General features: G+C 36.5%; 1 protein-coding gene and 1 pseudogene across 1 annotated transcript in view; one reads left to right on the forward strand and one right to left on the reverse strand.

Moving 5' to 3' along the window:
* STXBP5L (syntaxin binding protein 5L) overlaps nt 1–21,162 on the forward strand; it is a 286,369-nt gene that overhangs the window by 25,380 nt on the left and 239,827 nt on the right. The gene's annotated exons all lie outside the window — the stretch shown is intronic.
* Nucleotides 16,913–19,364, reverse strand: LOC105941919 (serine/arginine-rich splicing factor 10-like; annotated as a pseudogene).

A 21,162-nucleotide genomic window follows, 5' to 3' on the forward strand; every position in this document is an offset into this window, starting at 1 on the left:
TATTCCCAATAGTGGGATTGCTGAACTATATAATAGTATATAAGAATTATTCAGTCTTTAAATCCCTACCAGCACATGCCACTTTATTTTTGGTGGCAACCTTTTAACAATTAAGAATTGATACCTTATTGTGGTTTTGATCTGCAATCCCCTGGTGGCTGATTATATTAAAGTTTTTTTAATGCATGTGTTGGATATTTGTATTTCTTCCTTTGAGAAATGACTGTTCAAATTCTTTGCTCATTTCTGGACAGGATTAATATTTTGTCATTGAGGTTTACACATTTTTTCATGTGTGCTAGATATGAATATTTTGTTACATAGCATGCAAATATTTTCTGCCATTCTGTTTTCTGCCTTATTCCTCTTTTGATTGTTTCCTTTGTTTTTCAGAAGTTTCCTGGTATGATTTAATCCAAATTTTCTAATTTTATTTTCATTGACTGTGCTTTTTGGGGGTCTTTTCAAAATAATTTTGCCAATATCTGTGTCTTGAAGTGTTTCCCCTGTTTAGGTAATTTTGTAGTTTCAGATCTTACATTAAGGTATTTGATCAATCTTGAGTTATTAGTGTATGTCTATTTTTTCTTTTTTCTTTTGAATTTTATGGTACAATTCCATAGGGTCTGAGATTTCCCTACTCCCTCCCCAAATTTTGTTAGCAGTAATCATTGGAAAGATTGTCATTTCTCTAATGTATGTACTTGATATATTTGCCAAAAAAATCAGCAGTATATGTATAGGATAATTTCTGGTTTACCTGTTCTAATTTATTAATCTATGTTGATTTTTACATCAATATGCTAATTGGATTTAAATGTTTTAGTATACTTGAAGTTGGTTAGGGTTTGTGTTGCTTCCAACTTTTTTTGGCTCAGTCTTACTTTGGCTCTTCTGTTTTTTTGTAGTTCTGTCTGAATTTTAGGAATTTTTTATATTTATGTTCTTTTTTAGTTTAATATTTTATTATTATCTTCTTATAGTAGCTTTTTAAAAAAATTTGGTTTTATGACAGTTTCATAGGCTCTGGGATTCCCCCAACCCCTCTCCATGCACTCCCCCCATGTTGGATTCCTCTACATTGTTGCAGTGTTACAGTTCATATCCAGTCATGATTCCTTTATTGCGAGCATGTACCATGCATAGAGTCCAGCATCTTATTGTCCAGATAAATTCAACAGTTTCATTGGGAGACTCCTTAGTCTGAAAGTGGAGCTGGCAGAATATCCTCCCCTCCAATGAAAAGCCACAACATAACATCAACAACAATTTACAACATTATGGAGTTAATTGACATGGTATTGAGTGACCAATATGCTAGAAAATGCAAGTTCTTAACCACCTGTGACTACTTCATTGACTTTTGAATTTTAGTTTATACACAACTGGCTGCTATAAACCTTAAAATGGTTATAGGGTGCTATTCAGCTGTCTCGTGTCTATTTTCATTTTTATATTTAGCAGTTTATAGTATTGAAGCATGATTTTTACTGAACTTGGTGAATTTTAGGGTAGTCCATACAGGCTTATAACTCTAACAAGGCATATGGTAATGATTGAGGTGCAGAACAGTTTCAGGAGGGGTGTGCAGAGAACTCTTGAATACCTTAGTGAGGAGTAACTAATGTTTGTGTCCTACGTAGTAAGTGTATGGGAGTCCAAGCTGACCGTTTCCTGTCTGTCCTAAGTTTTCCTTATTGGTCTCTGTCTAATTTTTTTGTTGGGAGGGCGGGGGCTCCAGAGCAACCCTGCTGGTCCTTGCAAGAGAGGGTGGGGATCCAGAGTTGGAACTAAATAAGTACCACAGAAAGTGCCTCTCCTGAGTCCCGAAGGAAGTTTACTGTTCTTCTGTTTCTGAAGACCACTCAGGGCTCCCGGCTGTTGTTCCGATGACATTAGATCCTGTGAGGAAGGATCTGGGCTTCTTCCATCCTGTGTGGGAGGTCCAAGACGAAGTATATGACCTGAGAGTTCTTGGCCTACCAGGGCAGTCCAATTCCCAGTGGTCTCCTTGGCATTTGGGATATAGCCCTTGGTGCCCGAACTGGTAGTCCTAGGTGAGGATCCGGGAGTCTCCAGGATTGGGATACAAGCCTCTTCTTGTCTTCCTGCTCCACTCTGGGGTCCCCCCTTCGTTTTGTGCATGTCACCTCCTGTTAGGAGGCTGTCAGGATTGCTCTTGATTCCCACTGTATGTCTTTATAGTTTTGCTAATGTCAAATGCACATTCGAGTCTGTTGTCTATAAGTTACCTTTTATATTCTTGATAGGTTATACTTAATATCTTCATCACACATTCTAAGAAGGTGGAAGATTTCTCTGCTCTCCCAACCCATTGCAGAATAACATTGGGCATTAAAAGCATATTAGGTTGTACAGTTCTTTGATGTAGATCATAAGCAGTCTGACTCTCATTGTTGCTTCATTGGTTACATCACAATATCTTATTGCATGTGATACAGGCTGTTTCAGGTTGAAGTAATATTACAATTTACAGGTACTATCTTCCAGATTGACATCCTTTCATCTTAAATTAAGGCAAACATGTGGTATCTAACCTTTTGGGATTGGCCCATTTCTCTTAGCATAAATGGTTTCTAGCTGGGCCCATTTGGCCACAAAGAACTGCATTTCGTTTTTGTTGTTGTTGTTGTTGTTGTTGTTGTTGTTAATACCTGAGTAGTATTCCATGGAGTAAATGAACCATAGCTTTCTTATCCAGTCTTCTGTTGATGGGCATTTCAGTTGCTTCCAAGTTTTTGCAATTATTGATTGTGCTGCTATGAACATAGGGGTGCATGTTGCTTTTTCATGTAACGGATGTCTTGGATATATTTCTACAAGTGCTATTGCTGGATCATATGGTATGCAGATTTTTAGTTGTCTGAGTGTTCTCCATACTGATTTCCATAGAGGCTGCACCAATCTGCAGCCCCACCAACAGTGGAGTAGGGTTCCCTTTCCCCACATCCTTGCCAGCAAATATTGTTGGTCATTTTTTGTATGTGAGCCATTCTTACTGGCGTTAGGTGGTACCTCATTGATGTTTTAATTTGGATTTCTCTTACTGTCAGACAGCCTGAGCATTTTTTCATATGTTTGTGTGCCATTTGGGTTTGTCCCTTTGTGAAGTGTTTGCCCATTTCCCATCCCCCTTTCTTTTTTTTTTAAAGATTTATTTATTTGTATTGGAAAGGCGGATATACAGAGAGGAGGAGAGAAAGAGAAAGATCTTCCATCCAATGATTCACTCCCCAAGAGGCTACAATGGCCGGAGCTCAGCCATTCTGAAGCCAGGAGCCAGGAGCTCTTCTGGGTATCCCATGTCGGTGCAGGGTCCCAAGGCTTTGGGCCGCCCTCAACTGCTGTCTAAGGCCACAAGTAGGGAGCTGGATGGGAAGTGGGGCTTTCGGGATGATAACCAGCGCCCATTTGGGATTCCAGCACGTGCAAGGCGAGGACTTAAACCACTATGCTGTCGCACCGGGTCCCCCCCGGTGCCCATTTCTTGAGAAATTTATTTGTTTAGGTGTTTTGCTTGTTCTGGAGATATTTGTGTATTCTGGAGATTAGCCCCCTATCACGTATGTAGTGTGCAAAGATCTGCTCCCATTCTGTGGGTTGCTTTTTTACTTTGTTGATTGTTTTCTTTGCTGTGCAGAAGCTTCTTAGTTTGATATAGTCCCATTTGTTTATTTTGGTCTTGATTGCTAGTGCTTTTGATTTTTTTAGGAAGTCAGGGCCTACACCTAAACCTTGCAGGGTGTTTCCAACGTTTTCTTCCAAAAGTTTGAAGGTTTCTGGATGTAGATTTAGGTCTTTTATCTATTTAGATTTGGTCTTAGTGTATGGTGAAAGATGTGGGTCTATCTTCTTGTTTCTGCAGGCTATCAACCAGTTGTCCCAACAGCATTTATTGAAGAGACCTTCCCATCCCTGGATTGTCGTCTGTTTTTATGTCAAAGATTATTTGGCTGTATCCGTGTGGGTTCCCTTCTGGTGTTTCTATTCTACTGTATTGATCCTCCTCTCTATCTTTATGCTAGTACCAGGCTGTTTTGATAACCACCACCCTAAAGTATGTCCAGAGGTCTGGAATTGTGATCCCTATGTTAATTTCCTGTTCTTCAGAATGTTTCTAGCTATTCGTGTTTTTTTGTGTTTCCAGATGAACCTTTGTATCATTTTTTCCAGTTCTATGAAGAATGTTTTGGGTAGTTTGATTGGGATTGCATTGAATGTATATATTGCTTTTGGCAGTATAGACATTTTAATGATATTGATTTTACCTATCCAGGAGCATGGTATGTGTCTCCATCTTTTGAGGTCTTCAATTTCTATTTTAAGTATTTTATAGTTTTCTTCAAAGAGGTCTTCTACATTTTTAGTTAGGTTTATTCCAATCTTTTATATTGATGTAAAGAATGTCATTAGTATTTTTATGGATGTTGTATTGGACCTGTAGAATACTTAGATTATCATGGAAATATTAACAAAATGAATTTTTAATGATGTACAAACATCAAACATCTTTCTATTTTTGTGTATTTCCTAAGTTGTTTGATCAACATTTAATAATTTTTGTAGAGATATTAGTTTAAAATTTTAAACAATAATCAAGTATGTTTCTAGGCTACAGTGTTTTATTTCACACATGTAATATATACTGAATAATTTAGGGTAATCAGTATTTCCTCCTGTTTGAATAGAGGCTTGTAGCTCCTCCTGTTCATAAATGTATGCTAGGTTATTATGAACCGTAGTCACCAACTATGCTTTGTTAGGAACTTAATCCTTTGATCTAACTCAGTTCTGGTACCTGTTATCTGAACTCCCTCTATCCGTTCTTTTACACCTCCCAGCTTCTTGTAATCAGTGTTCTGTGTTTAATTTGAGCGTTTGTGCTGAATATGAGAAAACCAAAGTGGTCATTGATTTTGTGTGTCCTATTTCACTTTAAGTACTCTCTTCTGGTTTCATCCATTTTACTGAAAATAAAAGCATTTCATTCTTTTTTTTTTATGGCCAAATGATATTCCAGTGCGTGTGTGTGTAGCAATCACCTACCTGGGTTGGTTCCATATCTTAGCTATTATTAATGGTGATGCAATAAATATCATGTAGCAGGTATCATTTTGATAAAATGATTTTAGCCTTTTGTGTATATAATCAGCAGTGGAATTGCTGGATCATATTCCAGTTCTGTTCTTGTTTTTAAAGGAATCTGTACTATTTGCCATAGGGACTGCACTAACATCCCTATCCCATTAAGTGTGTAGCAAGCAGTTCCCTTTCCTATATCATAATTTGCTACTTTCCTTTTGATGGTAGATATTTTAAAAGAGTTGAGTGATATTTCATTATGATTCTGATTTGCACTTCCCTAACAGAGTTACACAGAGAGATATAGACACATAAATCTTCAAATCACTCATTCACTCCCCAAATGGCCACAATGGCTGGAGCTGAGGTTCTGCCACATGGGTACAGGGTCCCAAAAATGTTTCATTGCCTTTTCCTCACATATCTGTCTCATCCTTTGAAAATTGCATATGCATGTCTTTTGCCTGTTTCTTAACTGGATTATTTGTTTTATTGCTGTGGAGTTTCTTGAGTATTACAGATCTTGGATGTGGATCCTCTATAAATTACATAATTTGCAAATATTTTCTCCCATTTTGTTGGTTGCCTTTTCACTCTCTTGTTGGTTCCCTTTACAGCTCAGAAGCTTATTAGCTTGATGTAAGCTCTTTATTTTTGCTTTTATAGCCTGTTTTCCAAGAAGTCTTTGCCTATGCCTGTGTGTTGGCAGAGTGTCCCTGATGTTTACTTCTGGTAGTTTGATGATATAGATCATAGATTTATATCCTTGATAGATGATGAGTTGGTATTTTATAAGATGTGAGGTAGGGGTCTTGTTACTTCTGCACATGTGGATCCAGTTTTCCCATCACCATTTATTGAAGAGATGATTGCTTGTTTCTGGATTGATTTCTACTCATTTGTCAAAGATTAGTTGGCTATAGATGTGCAGATGTGCTGCTGTAGTATATGTTCTGTCTTGTTGATCTTAGTACCCGTTTTTGTGGCAGAACTAGACAGTTTTGATTATAACTGCTCCATAGTATGCTTTAAAGTCTGGTATTGTGATGTCTTCAGCTTTATTTGCATTGTTTAGGCTTGTTTTAGCTATTCTGGGTTTCTTGTATTTTAATATGAATTTTAGCATCTTTTCTTGGTCAAGGAAGAATGTTTAAGCATTTTCATTGAGATTACATTGAATCTATAAACTTATTTTGGTAGTATGGTCATTTTGATGATATTCTGCTAATCCATGAACATGAAAGACTCCATGTCTATCCCTTTCTTTAATATTTCATAATTTTCATTGTAGAAATCTCTCACATGCTTAGTTTTATTTATTACAATGTATTTAAATAGTTTTAAAGCTATTGTGAATAGGACTGATCTTACAAGTTATTTCTCAGCTATGGAATTGTTTATGTATATGATGGCTGTTGATTTTTTTGTATTGATTTTATATTTATATTGACCTTGCCAAATTGTTTTGAGTTCCAGTAGCCTTATAGTAGATTCTTGTGGTTCTGCTCAATAGAGAATCATGTCATCTGCAGACAGGGATAGCTTGACCTCCTCCTTCATAATTTGTATCCTCATGATTTCTTTTTCTTGCCTAATCACTGGTTAAAACTTCCAGGACTATATTGAATATTAGTGGTGAGAGTTGGAATCCTTATCTGGTTCTGGATCTTAGTGAACATGCCTCCAACTTTTCTCCCATTCAGTATAATGCTGGCTAGGGGTTTTTCGTTTACTCTCTAAATTCTACTTCTATACTCAGTATTAATTTCTTTATCATGAGAGGATGCTGCATTTTGTCAAATTCTTTCTCTGCATCTACTGATGTAACCATAAGGCTTTTTTCTTTAGTTTGTTTAATGTATCACGTTTATTGATTTGCACATGTCGAACCATCCCAACATACCAGGGATAATTATCACTTGGTCAGGGTGATTGATCTTTCTGATGTGTAGCTGAATTTGATTAGCTAGTATTTTGTTGAAGACTTTTGTATCTATATGTATCAAGATACTGATTTGTAGTTTTCTTTCTTTTTGTATCATTTTTTTTTTATTTTGGAATTAAGGTGATGCTGATCAAATAGAAGAAATTTGGAGAATTTTTCTTTTCAGTTGTCTTGAGTAGTTTGAGAAGAATTGGAATTAGGTTTTTGGGAAAGTTTGGCAGAATTCAGCAGTGAAGTCATCTGGTCTTAGCCTTTCTTGACAGGTTTTCTCTGTCAGTGTGAGTCAATTTAAGTAGATTGTATGTACCCAGAAATGATCAATTTCTTCTTGATTTTTCAATTTGTTTGCATATAACTATTTCTAGCAGTTCCTGTTGATTCATTTTATATATCTGTGGAGTTTGAGTATATTTCCTTTTCATCTCTGATTTTATTGTTTGGGTTTTCTTTCTCTTTGGTTATTTGGATCAGTGGTATATAGATTTTGTTTATATATACAGTACATATATATATTTAATATATATAAATCAATTCTTCACTCTGTAAAGTATGAATGTCTTCTGAGATTCCTTTTCATTAAATATTTTATTCAATTTTATTTTTAAATTTATTATTTATTTGAAATAAGAACAGAGACAAAGATCTTCCATCTGCTGTTTCACTCCTTTGGCCTTGGGACTCTGCCAGTACAGCCTGAGAACAGGACGTAAGACAGGTCTCCCTTGAGTAGCTCAGGTAATTGAGCAACCAGCTGCCGCCTTCCAGGGTGTGCATGAACAGAGAGCTGAAATCCAGAGCAGAGCTGACACTTATTTCTGGGTATTCTAATGTGGGTATGGGGCATTTCACGTGATATATGCTGTCCCAAGTATCTGCCCCTAAGAGTCCTTTAGAAATAACTTTAGCGGGCCTGGCGCAGTGGCCTAGCGGCTAAACTCCTTATCTTATGTGTTGGGATTCCATTTGGGCGCCAGCTCTAATCCCAGCAACCCAGCTTCCTATCCAGCTCCCTGCTTGTGACCTGGGAAAGCAGTCGAGGAAGGCCCAAAACCTTGGGACCCTTAACCCACATGGGAGATCTGGAAGAAGTTCCTGGATCCTAACTTTGAATTGGTGCAGCTCCAACTTGAGAGTGAATCATCATACGGGAGATCTTCCTCTCTGTCTCTCCTCCTCTCTGTATATCTGACTTTGTAATAAAAAAAAAGATAAATCTTAAAAAAAAGAAATAACATTAGCAAATATATGAGGAAGAATGCTATTTTTCTACATTTGTATTATTATCAAGGTTTATTTTGGAAGCAATTTTATATTCCCAGTTAAAATTTGAAGGCTGGGGCTTGAGTAGCAAAAGGAAGGGAAAGAACATAATCAGGTTAGTAGAAAATAATATGATATAAATATTTAACATACCATCATTTCTGGAATAAATAGCTTGGTTATGGCTTATGATTGCTTGGATCCATTACTGGATTGTATATACCAATAACTCATTTAGTGAATATATTTGTAAGTCTTATACTTTAAGCAACCTTGATATAATATATGTTATGTACTTCAAAACAGCATTTTCTTCTGTTATAGCCTTTTGGAGCAATTCTTTTATGCCTCTGTACCCAGGAAACACTGGTTTTCTTTTTGTCATTATTAATTATTAAGATTTCGTATAAATAGTCTCTGAGTATATTTCTTTTATCTTTGCATATGTACATGATAAATATATTGAGAGTTATTTTGGTGGACGAGGGAGATATTTAAGTTTGACTTAAAAAAGTCTTAAAATATGTATTCTTTTTTGTAAGTTTTAATTGCCTATTATTTTCCATGATACAGTTTTGTGGCTATAGGGATATTGCACACCACCTTCCCATTCTCCTACTTATTATTATAATAGTAAAGTCAGCAACAGTTACAATTCCAACATTCTGTTACTTAACTGTACCATGGCATTGTAGGCATAGGCAATGGTAGAAACTAAATGAGCAAAACAAGGATGCAAAATTTCAAAATATCAGATATCTTGTAAAATGGGAGTGGGAGTGGATTTGTGCTTGCCTTTTTTCTTTTTTCTTTTTTTTAGTATCAGTTGCCTTTGGAGCTTTGAAAATGATAGTTTTTTTTTTTCATTTTTTCCCAAGGGACTTATGAATTCTACTCAGATATGAATAGTACCAGTCTCAATTGCCAGTGACCGCTGACAATTTAATGTATCCTCTTAATCACAGTGCAATAAGTTTTCATAGCTTTTTATTTATTTCATACTTTTTTATTTAACCATTATGCCACTCCATGGCATCATATATTCTTCCAGATTTCTCTTACTCAGTCTTTTCTTCCATGTAAGAGAGAACATTATTCAGTAATACTTTCAGTGACCAAAATGATATCAGATATAGGGAACAAATGCAAAAATATACTCATGTCTTTGGAAATCTCTTGGTTTAAATTATTTGACTGTTACTGGAAACATGAACTGAAATTAAATTTTCCAGTAATGAAAGTTACAGAACAATTCCAGGCATAGTTGGTTATTATCAATCAAAATGTAAAACTATACTGTGTTTATATGAATGCCTCTTAGAAGTATAATCCTTATGTTTTATCATTTCATATTATATGGATTTAAGGCTTATACTATCCATTTCGAGAAATACAGTTGATTTCTGATTTCTGGATTCAAGGTCAAGAGTGATTTACCTTTTCTTTACCCAGAGTATAACAGTTGTAGACCAAACTGAAGAGTGAGCTAACATCAGAAAAAAAAATATTTAGAGGAAAATATTCTACCTAGAAGAGTTTTGAAATAAAATAAAATTATGACATAGCTGCAATATTAGTTATTGGAAACTAGCAGATATAGAAAATATCTATAATTATGAAGTCAAACCTAGTTCACTGTTTCTAGGAGTTCCATGTTTAAATATAGAAATGACAGCTTTAGCATATCAGTGTAATTTGAATATCATAGATACCCATACATGAATGAACTATGAATATGGTTATAAGCTGGAGTTCTAAAGAATGAAAAGCATTTTAATTTCATTTTCAGATTTGTGATTAATACTGGGGAGCATTCTTCATATCTTAACCTGGTAGTTCAATAATATTTACTTTGTTTTAGAAATAAATGGTTGGAGATTATATTAGGATGTAAGTTAGTATAAGGTAATAGGTGATAATAACTGTGGCTTAAAAGATAAACAAACAAAAAAAACCAACAACACTTTTATGAATCTGTCCAAGCATAAGTTACCCAGAATGTTTTAATGGCTCTATCTCAAGAACAGAACAAGATCTTTCTATTTTGTTGCCCGGTTATCCTCAATGTATGGCTTCATCTCAAATTTCAAGATGGCTGGTCCATTTCCTGCCATTGTATCTAAATCAGCATATGAAAGAGCTGTTGGTACCCCATGCTTACAGCAGTTCATTTCACAATATAGATATGGAATGAGCTCAAATGTCTACCAACTGAGGACTGTATAAAGAAAATGTGTATACACAAAATGGAATGCTGCTTAGCTGTAAAAATGAATGAAATCCTGTCTTTGTGACAAAATGGATCTAGCTAGAAACCATTAAACTTAGAAATTATTCCCAAAAGAATTTTTTTCCTGGTTTGTGGAACTAATATGTAGAGTACAAAAAAGCCTAATGTATGAACAAAATTGACATCTTGTGAATTGATAATTGTTTATAGCCCTTGTCTATATTTCATGCAAAAACATTGATTGTCATCTTTTTACTCATAAACTTATTATTTAGATGAGCATTAAGCCTGTGATTATCAAGTAAATTGAAACTGTTATAAAAAAGTCAGAGACAAAAAAACTAAGGAATTAGTATGGAAGCAGGAATGTATCATAGTGTTTTTAGATCTAAAATACTTGAGCTATGTTCTGTTTATATTAATAAATAAAAATACAAAGAAGAGAAATAAGTAGTTGCATTTTGATGAAGTATATATAATCTCTGCTCTCATTTTTTTCTGTTCAGAATCATGCTAGTCTGTAGTGAATCTGATAATTAGAGTCTAATTGGATTTCTATGTGCTAAATTAAAATTTCTATTGCAGTAGAGAAAAGAGAACAGCAGATGTTTGAGAACAACATGTAGTTTCTGTGGGTTTGATAAATTTAAGCCGAGACAACCAGGTCTAATATATATTTTACTTTACCTCACAGATTTTTCTCATTTCTACTCTAGTCTTTATATATAAGTCACATTTGCTTTATCCATTCATCTTATGATGTATAGCTTGGTTCATCCCATGTTTTGGCTTCTATGAAGAGCTCCATTATAAACATGGTGGAGCAAGTATCTTGGAGTTAAAACAGTTTCATGTCTTTTGGTTTGGATATACACCCAGTAATAACATTTATGGGTTATATAGCACACCTATTTCTAGTTTGGTTAAAGAATTTATTTATTTGAAACAGAGAGAGGAAGAGATAGGGAGAGAAGGATTAGAAGAAAGGGAGAGATTGATTCAGTCTTATTGGTGCATTCCCCAAGTAGGCTAGCCCAGAGCCAGGAGCTTCATCTCAGTCTCCCATGTGGATGGGCAGGTGTCCAAATTCCTGGTTGATCTTTGACTGTTCTTTATTGAGGCCGCCAGCAGAGAATTGGATTGTGGACCAGCTGGGGCATGAATCTGCACCCATATGGTATTTTAACATTGTAGGTGGTGACATTACCACTACAGTAACTTTTGCTTTTTAGAGAAATATCTGTACTGTTTTCCACAGTGGCTGCACTAATTTTCATTGCCAGTCATTGTCACTAACATTATTTAAGAGTACCCAATTTTGAATGTTTGCATCTCATATGGCTGCTGCTTTGAGACTCCAACTGCTCCATTTCTGATTCAGTTCCCTGGTAATGTGTCTGCTAAAGTAATGGAAGGTGACCTAAAAGTTCTTGCATCATTCCATCTTACAAAAAAAAAAATGAAGAATCCTCTTTCCCTGTGTCCTAACCAGCCTTTGTTATTCATTGTCTTTTGGTTGTTAGCTGTTCTGACAAGGATGAGGTGACACCATGGTTTTGCATTTTCACAATGGTTACTGATGAGTGGTTTTTTTTTTGTTTTACCATTTGCATTTCTTCTTTTGAGAACTGTCTATTCAGGTCACTTGCCCATTTCTTACTGGATGGTTGTTGTTTTTGTTGCTGTTGTTGAATTTTCAGAGTTGCTGATTTCTTTCTGGATGTTAATCCTTTGTCAGATATTTTGAAAATGTTTTCTCATTCTTTTGTATGTTTCTTTATTATTTTCATTGCAGAAGTATCTGAGTTCAATATAATTCCGTTTGTCTAGTTCAGCTTTCATTACCAATGCTTTGGAAATCTTATACAAGAAATTGTCACCTAAACCAATGTTTTGAAGGGTTTCTCATACTTTTTGTTTTTAGCAACTTAGTTTCAGATCTTAAATTTAGGTCTTTGATCCATACTGAGTTGATTTTTATATTTGAAGAAATGTAGGGATCTAATTTCCTGCTTCAACATACTTACAAGCAGATTTGCCAGTGCCATTTACTGAAAATATTCTTTCTTGTCATTTTTTCAACACTTGGTTGTATGTACACGGGTTAGTTTCGGGGTCTTTTTACTGTTTCATTGAGTTATATGCCAGTTATTTATGTCAATCCCTTGGCTGTGTTAATTACTGTTGTTTTGTAGTATGCTTTGAAGTGGTGCATTTTTATGACTCCAGCTTGAATTTTTGTTGTTCAGGATCACTTTTAGCTAGTGGGTTTTTGTGATTTTGTATGACTTTTAGGATATTTTTGTTAATTCTTTTAAGAATGCCATTGATATTTTGAGAAGGATTGCATAGAGTTTGGATTGCTTAAGTCAGTATAGATATTTTCTAAGTTTATTTAAAAGGTGAAGAAATAATATACATGTGAACAATATTCAGAGATAGTGGGTAGGGAGGGGAAAGGTAGGAGAGATGTTTCTTGTTTAATGTTATATTCACAAGAAGAGAGCATTTTTCTCTGTTGCTCGGCTTCTCATAAGCCTGAAAAGGGAACTGGTTACATGATATGATCTACAAGTGTCGGGATGGAGAGTACATCCTGGGGAAATACCTGTTTTTCTACCCAGTTATCTAGTACAAAGTTTTGCCCACTGTTAAGGGCTCAATAAATATTCACTGAACATACTGATCAGGAAAGAGTTGAGAAGAGATGGGCCCTCCCAGCTTGATGTCAAGTATAATTGGAATCTATGTGGGAAAAAGTGATTGAAGAAGTCAACTGTATTGGTATATAAGCAATTATACTCAGATTCCAACAAAGCAAACAATTAAGCAGAAAACACTGACACCAGAATAAACAAAGGCATGGTTTGCCAATATTGGCAAAAATGGAATTTTAAGGATAACTCCAAAAAAAGTTTTTATTGGATCATACCTTTTCCCATCCAATTCAGTTTGAGACAGACCAACAGAGGCACTGTAATAGACTATGGCTGTCTTCCTTGATATTCCGACATCCTAGTTTCCAATAATTTATTACAGACCTGTTACCCATGAATCAGTATAAACCTATTCATGTTTAGGGATTACTTTCCACAAGTACAAAGTTGAACTTCCTTTTATTTGTCCTAAACTGATTACTTTCAGACTTGAAGGGACTTCAATTATTCCATGTAGTTTTACATAATTCTTATCTTTTCAGACAAGAGTCAAAATATTTGTACAGTATTCATACTGCAGCACCTTTCACTCACCTTTAGTCTCTTGAACTGCCCTTCTTTGATCCTTTTTCTGCTTTCAGGTATTTCTTGAAGTGTAGTAAGCAGAATTGTAGTGGGTATTCCAGCTGCAGTTTGGACTTAAATAAAAGAATGTTTGTTAGTTTGGTTTTCTCTTTTTCTTCTCTGTGGTGTACAGGATTTTGTTAGTTGAACTGGATGTAGCAGCTTACTGAGCCAATTTTTCAAGAGAATAGTACAACAGTCCCCAGGCGTTTCCCCAGGTGGTTAACTTAATAGCTCACACTCTGCATGTAGCACCTTTCCTTTCTCACTGAAGCATTATCTCTCATTTTTTTCCTTCTTGCTTACTTGGCTTAAACAATGCAGAGAAATCTTAAGAAGAGAGGAGCAGCTGTCAGCCCTCACCTGAGTGGTGACAGGATTATTTTACTATTGAGCCCACTGCCAGACACATCATCTTGGAATAGTGTAACCCCAAATGAGCTTAAACACGGCGTTATAGGCACCTCATGAATTAGGATACTTGGAAACACCATGGCTCAACCACAACAGTTCTTCTGAAGCTGTAAATGTACATCATTTTACAAACAACATATAAGGCTCTAGAGAAAATACTCTGAATTTTAAAACCGAATGCAAGTTAAAGCAAAACAAAACCAAACCAGGATCAGGCCTTCTAGTTCCTCAGAGATTGAAAACAGTTCTGATGAGGGCCATGTCCTCAATCAACTGAATAAATTCACTGTTATGGTTTTAGACAAAAAACACCAAACAAACCCAAGGCCCAGGTCTGGGCTCAAATCCTGGCTCTTGCCTTTTACTTCTTTGTACTTAAGTTTCCTTAGTTATCATTTCGATCAAATAAAAGTTTTGTGAACAAGAAATGAGTCAACACATAGCCTTTCAAAAGAGTGTCTGGCACATCATAAACACTCGATAATCACCTATAATTTAATCAAACCATAAAGCACCTATGCTACTTTCCCAAAGTAATTATCACTTCATATTAACTGCTCACCAACATTCAAAGATTTAGAATCTTGCCTTAAGCTTTTAGCCCCAATGCAGGTAGTTTAGGAAGAGACAGAACAGAATTACTGATCCACCAATAAAATATAAACTTATCAGATGACCCAATTTCATTTGAATGTGAACCTATCACTACCAAATAAGCCTTATAAGTTACTTAACCCAAGGGGGTTAAAATGAAAAATCATGAAATAAATTTTGATATTACATATGGAATTCTTAACTCTTAATGTAAAAGATGTAGCTTTCTGGCAATTTATATCATCTCCAGAGTTGTGCCCAGTGCAACACTGATTAAAAAAAAAAACCCTACAGCTACAAAAGGCTGTTTCCATTACTTAGAATCATATTTAATATTATAATAATTCCAGTTAATCATAATTTCCTTTATTTTGTTTTTATTATGGCATGTTTGCTTAATTTACAGCAAGCAGAAAATAAGCTGTGTCTTATCTTGGTCCAAACATTGGTGTTTTAAGGGTTGTATACAATATTTGTTAAAAAGAACACATACAAATACCATTTTAGAAGATTATATAAGAAAGAAAATACAAAGTTTAACCCCAGAACTTTCCTCTGTTCTAGAACTGCAAACTACTGCTACAATTTTAAATAGACTTTGTTGTTTAAACTATACATCTGGAAAAATAAACAAAGAAACGTGCATATGAATGATTGCATAGCAGAAATGAACATTAACTGCAAACAGTAAAGAAATGAAAGTTGAAAGTACTATCAGATATACAAAGGTTCTAGAATCAATCCTTCAAACACATTCCATAGTGTCTAAAAACCATCCTTTTGTTCTTCACAGACAAAGCCTAGATTTCTAAAACCAAAATTGGAAAAAGTATTCCTCCTAGAAGGAATCATTTTCCTACAAATTACTTAGATATGCAAGCAATCTGAGATTTAAAGAAGATGCCAGCTTTATTCTGAAATGAGACTGGACATGTCACTTTATTGCCTTAAAGTGACATTTCAGATAAATACTAAAAATTATATAAATGGTTAAGGGTATTCCTCATGTTTAGTCAACCACACTGATAATTAAAAATTGAGAGATGACTCCTGCTTAAAACTAATCCTTTCCCCAAATAATTCTGCATTTGATGGCACCACAGAATCATCTAGAAAATGGGAAGTGTCGTTTCTCATTCCAACATGCCTCACTTTAGCTAGAACTGAGGTGTGAAGGGTGAGTCTCCCTCACGAAGAGAGAGGTCTATCTGGATACAAAAGCACCTGTTCAGGGCTGTAAGTGAACACTGACACTAGGCACACACAGAAACCAAATGGACTTTGAAACAGTTTACTTGCTTTTAACAGCAGTAAGAATACAAGTCAACAGTGCTACTTAAACTTTAGAGTAACTACACAAGAACATTCTTTTCCCCTTGAAATTATTTCTGTCCTCAGGGACCTGCTCAAATTCTAAGGTGAGTTTTTTTGATGTCTGTACGCTCTATACCTAGAAACAAGAGAAAAAACAGTGAAGGTTCCTTATTTAGCTAAAACTTAAATTGCCCTGAAAATGCTATTTAACCCAGCTTGGGGGCGGGTATTCCCCCAGAGTGGGGTTCACAAAACAACTAGTTCAAACTGTGTCATAAATAAACTGTCAGTAGGGGTCAGGCCTAGGCATCTCGGCAAGATACAAAGGTCGACCCTGACCCTACTGTGTCTGAGCAATCAGTGCTGTACTGTGGCTATTCACTTCTGTATCATTCTAACTTATTAGCAAGCTATAGCTCTAGAACTGTTCTATCAAATATGGATATCAAAGTTCATTTTAATAGCACAGTGTTGCAAATTAAGATCAACCAACATCTTTTACCAAATACTTTAAGTATTAAAAATGAGAATCTTTGCAAAAACATACAGAGACACCACAAATTGGTAGCTGCCCATAACATTAAACAAACTGGACTCCTATGAGTGGCTTCTCAACAGCATATCTTTTTAATTATCAGCATTGCCTGGTACAGGGACAATTAACAAGGGGTTTTAAGCATCATTGCAACATTGTATTTCTAATAATTTAAGCAAACCGAAATTATAAGTAAATGAATGATACATGCCTAAAAATTATCATGGTTTATGCTATCATTGGCCACTGGACTTAGGACTAGTCCAAGACCTTGATCTAGATTTGGACCTAGACTGTGATCATGACTGAGATTTGGATCTAGGTGGTTCCTTTTTTCTTGATTCCTATTCATCTTTTGAGCCAGATTTATAATGTGTTTTGGACTCTGTTTTAGAGGTGCCTCTACTTGTGGTGTGAGATGCAGACCTAGACTGTGATTTAGCCTTCATTTCTTTCTTGGGCTGGGACTTGGACCGTGATCTTGAATTGGATTTAGATCTTGAAAAAGATCGATTTCAGTGTTTGAATCTATCATTGTCGGAATGGCTCCTGCTACGGTGAGGTCCTTCTGTCGGTCTACTGTTTCTAGGACTGTAAGATCTTCTATAGTTGTAATCAAAAGACCGACTTCTTGATCTTGTTTCATAACTTCGGCGTCTGGAAAGTCTATATTTGTCATAATCATCGTAAGATGAAGAACTGTACATATTTCTCCCTTGCTTGGCTTTTATTTGATTTGGTGTCTTCTGGTCTCCCAGTGCAAACTGTTTTCAGTCTGGCGACTGCAAATCCATTTTCTGTCCAGATTATATAAAGCATCTTCAGCATCCTGAACATCCTCAAATTGAACATAAGCAAATCCTCTTGGACGGCAAGTGTAGAAATCAAGTGGAACATACACATCAACTATAGGACCATAGCCACCAAACTTACACCGCAGATCTTCAGACCTGGTGTCATCCACCATGTTCCTGACAAACAGAGATGTGTTGGCAGGGGTGGAGGTGGAGGGGCGCAGGTAGCGGGATATGGCAGTGGCGGTGAGAGTCTCCTCGGGGGGCACTAATAGGCTCAGCAAATCGTCCTCGGCCCAAGCTCCATTTTATTTATTTAATTTTAATAGCTAAGTAATATTTGATAGAGTAGATGAGCCATAGTTTCCTTACCCAGTCTTCTGTTGATGGGCATTTCAGTTGCTTCCAAGTTTTTGCAATTATTGATTGTGCTGCTATGAGCATAGGTGTGCATGTTGCTTTTTCATGTAACAGGTGTCTTGGATACATTCCTAGAAGTGGTATTGCTGGATCATATGGTAATACAGATTTTCGGTTGTGTGAGTGGTCTCCATGGACAGTGTTCTCTATGGACAGTGGAGTAGGGTTCCCGTTTCCCATATCCTCACTAGCAATGTGTTGTTGGTGGTTTTTTGTGTGTGAGCCATTCTTACTGGCATTAGGTAGTACCTCAGTGATGTTTTTATTTGGATTTCCCATATTACCAGGGAGCTTGAGCATGTTTTGATGCTTGTTAGCTGTTTAGATTTGTTCCTTTGTAAAGTGTCTGCCCATTTCCCATGCCCATTTCTTGAGAGGTTTGTTTGATTTGTTCTTTCGGTTATTCTGGAGTTCTTTGTATGTTCTGGAGATTAACCCCTTCTGTGTAGTGTACAAACATTTTGTCCCATTCTGTGGATTGCTTTTTTACTATATTAAGTGTTTCCTTTGCTGTGCAGAAGCTTCCTAGTTTGATGTAGTCCCCCTTTGTTCATTTTGGTCTTGATTGCTTTTGCTTTTGACGATTTTTCTAGGAAGTCAGAGCCTACACCTAAATCTTGCAGTGTTTCCAACATTTTCTTCCAAAAGTTTGAAGGTTTCTGGATGTAGATTTAGGTCTTTTATCCATTTAGATTTTATCTTAGTGTATGGTGAAAGATGTGGGTCTATCTTCTTGTTTCTGCAGGCTATCAATCAATTGTCTGAACAGCATTTATTGAAAAGACCTTCCTTTTTCCCTGGATTGTTGTCTGTTTTCTTGTTGAAGATTATTTATGAGCCAGTTGAATTCTAGCCAGTGCCAATGGCTATGGCTTTCTCATCATCATCACTCTGAGAAGTGATTGGCTTGTATAACAGAAAGGTCTGTCAGCATGTACAAATTTAGAAGGCAAAAGTGCAAGCAGAGTGCTCTCCAGTAAAGGAAAATTGTGCTTTGTTGTATCCCAAATACTCAGTAATTAGACTGCTCCTGTGCAAATTGAAAAAATTCAGCTTGAGTGCAAAGACTGTTATTGTCCCCTAGAGTGAATATGTCATCCTCACATAAAGGTGACAGATTCTATCAACTGCTGCACAGATTCCTCCCTGCTCTGCATGTCAGCAGTCAGGCTTCCAGACCTAGATTCATGGAGTACACCAATATCTACTATTAATATATGGGAGAAGCTCATCAAGGAGCTCTCCCATACCTAAAGCAGTTCCATAGAGGATCAAGGGAAGAGGTAGGAAAAAACATGTATGTCTTGAAATTTAGTGGCCTTGATATGGCAAAACCAAATGTTCAACTTACCTTTTTGTCTTTTGAAGAGGTATCCAAAGCCCTCAGCTTGTTTACAAGAGCAAGCTGATTCATAGTTGTTGTACTCTTGGGCATTGGAGGCAACATAACATGTGCTGTGTGCTGTGATGCCATGACGCACACCCCTGATCTCTGGTCTCTGAGATTGGAGATCCTGTTGCATCTGAGACCAACTAGACATGAAAGCCTGGGATTCTTGGCAATGGTAAAGACACTCAACGGGCTTCCTCGTCTGCCAGTACCCTGCCTTAAGGCCCTGGGCTAGTTTGGTCGTGTACTGCAAATGTGGCTTATCTGCAATCTGTCAGGCCCTGACCTGCTGCTCCCAGACCAGTGTAGTGGCTTACCACGAACAGGGTCTAAGTCCTGGCCTGCTAAAGACCATCAGTAGTCACCCTCAACCCTAATCCTGGCCTTGCATAGTGGCATGCTGAGGTTATGCTTGCTTAGTACTCATCAGGCCCATGGTCTGCCACTCACAGGCCAACAAGGTGGAGCACTGTGGGTGTGGCCTGCCTAGGACTGTGGCATCAGTCTCCTGGCCTCAGTGTCTTGGTGGCAAAGTACTCATATGTCAGGCCCCTGGCCTGCAAAATGCTCTCTGCATCCCTATATCAGAACCCAGGCCTTGGGCCCCTCAACTAGTACCATGAATGCTATGGTTGTGGCCTGCCTAGAATAGGTGAGGTTCCTGGCATGGCAGTGTGCCATGAGTGTGGCCTTGCCAGGACCTGAGAGGTCCCCAGCCCGCCCACTCGCTGCTTGAGGACCCTGGTTTCAGGTCTGTAGCCCACCTGCTCCGTACAGACGCTTTAATGGCATTGATACTTCCAATCCATGAGCAAGGAATATCATTCTTATTGTGGCCTTGAAAATTTCTTTCTTCAAAGGTTTGTCTTGCTCCAGATCTGAAAGGAAAATATTTCAGTTTTTTTTTGCTCAATATGATATAGACTATTGGTTTGTCATATGTAGCCTTTGTAATTTTAAGGTATATTCCTTTTATACCTGTTTTTTTTGCAGAATTTTTATGATGAAGGGATGTTAAATATTATCATACTTTGTCTCCATGTGTTGAAATCACCATATGGTTTTTGTTCTTAATTCTATTGATATGATTTTTTTACATTGAGAATGTTGAATTATCATTGCATATTTGAGATAAATATCTCTTATGATGTATGATCTTTATGAGGTAGTTTTGGATTTGGTTTGCTATTTTTTCCCAATTTTTAAAAATTAATTATGTTGCATTATGTGACACAGTTTCATAAGCTCTGGGATTCCCCCAACCCCTCCCCGTGCCCTTCCCCCCTGGTGGATTCCTCCACCTTGTTGCAGTATTACAGTTCAAATTCAATCAAGATTCTTTCTTTGCAAACATATACCAAGCATAGAGTCCAGCATCTTATTGTTCAGATACATTCAGCGGCTCCTTGGGGAGACCATCTCTGGTCTGAAGGCAGAGCTGGCAGAATATCATCCCGATCAATTAAAAGCCCCAACATAACATCAACAACAATTTACAACATTTTGTTGAGAATTTTTCCATTTGTGTTTATCAAAGAACATGGTGGTTTTCTGTTTGTGTTGTACTTTGTTCAGTTTTGGTATCAAATGATGATGGTCTCAAAAGTGTTTGGCAGAGTTTCAGCCTGCTCAATATTTTGGTAAAGTTTGAAAAATGTTGCAGTTAATTCCTCTTTAAGTGTTTTGTAGGATTCATTAATAAACCATCAGGTCCTGGACTTTTGCTTTATGAGAGGCTTAATAACTAGTTACATTTCGTTGCTTGTTATACATCTATTTAGATTATCAACATGTTCTTGATTTTATTTTGGTAAGTTATAAATATATGTATCTGGAAATTTATCGATTTCTTTGAGGTGTTTCCAGTTTGTTAGTATATAGT

The sequence above is a fragment of the Ochotona princeps genome, chromosome 3, assembly GCF_030435755.1.
Source record: "Ochotona princeps isolate mOchPri1 chromosome 3, mOchPri1.hap1, whole genome shotgun sequence".
NCBI lineage: Eukaryota > Metazoa > Chordata > Mammalia > Lagomorpha > Ochotonidae > Ochotona > Ochotona princeps.